The sequence below is a fragment of the Fragaria vesca genome, linkage group LG1, assembly GCF_000184155.1.
Source record: "Fragaria vesca subsp. vesca linkage group LG1, FraVesHawaii_1.0, whole genome shotgun sequence".
In the NCBI taxonomy this organism is placed as follows: domain Eukaryota; kingdom Viridiplantae; phylum Streptophyta; class Magnoliopsida; order Rosales; family Rosaceae; genus Fragaria; species Fragaria vesca.
Genome location: NC_020491.1, coordinates 15,505,313 through 15,509,200, shown reverse-complemented (window position 1 = coordinate 15,509,200; position 3,888 = coordinate 15,505,313).

The following is a 3,888-nucleotide window of genomic DNA, read 5'->3' as shown; positions in this document are numbered from 1 at the left end:
TNTNCNCTCCTCTCTCTCTCTCTCTCTCTCTCTCTCTCTCTCTCTCTCTCTCTCTCTCTCTCTCAAATCTGCCAGCGACGAACCCTTCATCGTTCCAACGCAACTCCTCGACCTTGCCAACTACGCCGACTAGGGCTGGTTCTCGTTGACTATGCCATATATACCGTCGGCGGCGGCAAGAAATCAAAGGCCGACATTGATGTGTTGAATGTTGGAGAGGAAAGATCCCACATCAGAAAATGGATAAATAAAATACAACTTATAAATGGATGGATCACACTTAATTGTACCGAGACCTTTTGTGATTAAAACCCAACACCTTAAAGGTGGTTAAGTTGGGACAATATCGGTACAATGTGATCCACGGGCCACGCTTGTCCCTGTTCTAGTTGGTATCAGAGCGGGTCCCTCTTTAATTACGTCTCCTAGTGTAACGGGAGAAAATCTCCCAACATAATGAGCCTAGATTTGGGTTCATCGAATTTCCATCGGAAAAATTCCGATTGGCCCATACCATACCAAGTGCCTGCAGTGGGCCTTGGACTGAAGCATTACCGATTTCCGATGTGGGAATTGGACTGAATGAATTCCACGTGCAGACCTAAAAATTAGGTTGCACGTGAGGGGGAGTGTTGGAGAGGAAAGATCCCACATCAGAAAATGGATAAATAAAATACAACTTATAAATGGATGGATCACAGTTAATTGTACCGAGGCCTTTTGTGATTAAAACCCAACACCTTAAAGGTGGTTAAGTTGGGACAATATCGGTACAATGTGATCCATGGGCCACGCTTGTCCCTGTTCTAGTCTGAAGGACGTGCTACTTCCGATGCGGGCGGAGGGTCAGGAGTACAATGAGCCTCAAGGTTTGGCTCTCTTTGATTGCTTTGAAATGTGAAAATTTGAATCATATAGGAATATCACATTTGTTGTGAGATTGTGGTGCACTTCAAATTTGATAGGTTTCAGTTCAAAGTTTCATGAATACGCACCGATCTGTGATGCTTATGAATTGGTTTTACGAGGAGGACCACATTGAATTTGGTTATGCACACCAGGTGCTTGATGAAATGTCTATGAATGAATTTTGGTGTTTTTGCTTGATGAGACCACAGTGGACCTTGATGTGCTAGCGAGGGCTGACCTTCTCAAGTTCTTGAGCAAGGAATGTGAGGAAAAAGATGCGCATTAAAGATGAAACCTTATGAAATACAAAATTCTGCCCAGATTTTCAGTCAAATTCAACGGAAAATTGCGAGCAACTCAGAGCGATCCAGGAACCTTGCCTTATATCAACGGAAAGCTAGAAGAGTCTAGTTTCCAGAACTTTTCGCTGATTGTTGATAGCTATTTTGTAGAGGAAGTTATGGCCGTCGGAAGGAGAGAAGGTCATTCTGCCGAAAACTGGAAAAAGAAGGAGAAAAGTCTATCAAGCAAGTGTTCATGTAACTGGCAATATAGCCGTTAAATGTGGATGATGATTTTGGAGGTTAATTTCGCTGGAACAAGCGGTGCCCACCGGTCAGGTAAGCTTCATTTTCGACATGAAGCTCTTAATGTTTGATTGAATTTTTGCTTATTGATTTGTTCATATCTGAAAATTTAGGAAATAAGAGAAGCTTAGGGGAGATTAATTAAAAATGAAGATGACTTCTATATTCGTTCATATGGGAAGTTTGAACAAATTGTAAATAAATTGTATGAATCCATTGTTTCTATTGATATATAAGGTGAAGCTCTATGAAATAATGTTAGAGTCGAAATCTTATTCGGTCTATGATTTACAACAAGATTGGTGACATTTAGCAAATGAAGCTTTGGAAAGTGTTTTAAAGAGTATATTTATTTGGTGTATATCACACTTTAGGGTTTATATCCAAAAGAAAGGCATTGGGTGTGTATGAAAGTATTTGGCAGATTTTGTTTCTTAGCCATACATTTTATTCCCTCTTGCTTGACATGGAATTTGGTTTCTTTTTTTTTTTTAGTTCCAGAATTCTACATTATAAACTACCAAGCCTCTAATTTGTATGATTGTGATAACTTGCTGCATCACTTATATTGTAATGGCAGTGGTTCTAACTTAGCTACAATTCGAGAGAAGTGGCCAAGAAGTACTGCCGTCCATCAACTAGAAGCTCACATTTTGATGTATGTTGTTCTATGTTAAGTTGGTGAGGCTCATCCCTATTACACCCTCTATGCATATTTGACTCAAGTTGTTGCGATGGGATATAATCAGTTAGCTCAGAACAAGTTTGTTGGGTTGTTCAAACAAGCCCTGATTTATGTTGTTTAGAAACTCACCAAAAGTTGTCCTTAGCTTCTACAAAGATAGAATATGGTGCAATTGTTGTTCTTGTATAGATAATTTGGTCTACATGTAAGAGATCAAGTTTCTCTTTACATACTTTTCTATAAGATAAATAAGATTGATGTCCAGTGATAAATCTTTTATATATGTTGCGCTAGTGTTACATGGATAGTTACATATCCATTTTAATAGTTACATCGGAATGTTGCGCCATGGTGCAGCGACACGTTGCAAATATCAACAAAATAGTCATGGAATATAAATGGTAGTTACATTGCCAGTTACATGGGTAGTTACATAGACGCATAGTTACATGGATAGTTACATGGATAGTTACATGGATGGATAGTTATATGCATAGTTACATAGATGGATAGTTATATGCATAGTTACATAGATGGATAGTTACATGCATAGTTACATAAATAGTTACATGCATAGTTACATAAATAGTTACATGTATAGTTACATAAATGGATAGTTACATGGATAGTTATATGCATAGTTACATAGATGGATAGTTACATGGATAGTTACATGCATAGTTATATGAATAGCTACATACATAGTTACATGCATAGTTACATGCATAGTTACATGGATAGTTACATGCATAGTTACAAAGATAGTTACATACATAATTACATGGATTGTTACATAGATCATAGATGGATAGTTACATGTGTAGGTAAATGTCGTTACACAAGTGTAGCATGTATGTAACTACTCAGATAACTATCAATATGTAGTTACATGTATAGTTACATGGATAGTTATATAGATAGATAGTTACATAGGCAAGATAATGTAGTTACACAAGTGTAACATGTATGTAACTACCCAGGTAATATCAATCTGTAGTTACATGGATAGTTATATAGATAGATAGTTACATAGGCAAGATAATGTAGTTACACAAGTGTAGCATGTATGTAACTACCCAGATAACTATCCATCTATAGCTACATGGATAGTTACATAGGTAGCTTAATGTAGTTACATAAGTCAAGTAAATAATAATTGCAGTGTGCCGCTGCACCGCGACGACAACGTTCTGTTGCTTTTAGCATTTTGTTGAACCGTGACGGACACTTTATGCTTCTTGGCCATAACAACATACACAAATGCAAAAGTAACTGGACATGTAACTACTAAATGCAAATGTAGCTGACCATCTATAGTTACATGGATAGTTACATATGTAGTTACACAAGTCAGGTACACATAATAATTACACAATCCAAATGATAATATGTAACTAGTCAAGTAACTGTTGAAAGCAACGTAACTGACTATGTAACTGTTCATGTAACTAATCATGTAACTGTTCAAATCCAAATGATTCTCCCTCGCCTTGACTCATCAATCCCTCTGACTCCTCCGCAGGCTCTTTGTCATTCCCGCCTGGTTCGTCAACCTCCTGGTCTTCGTTGGCTTGCTGGAGAAGGGTGCCGAGGAATTTGGCTTCGAAACCAAAAGGAGAACCCCCCAAAACATCAAAGAAAGAGAGCATTAGACATTAATTTGCTGGAGAAACAGTGTATATGCAAATACATGCGAAAGAGAGAACA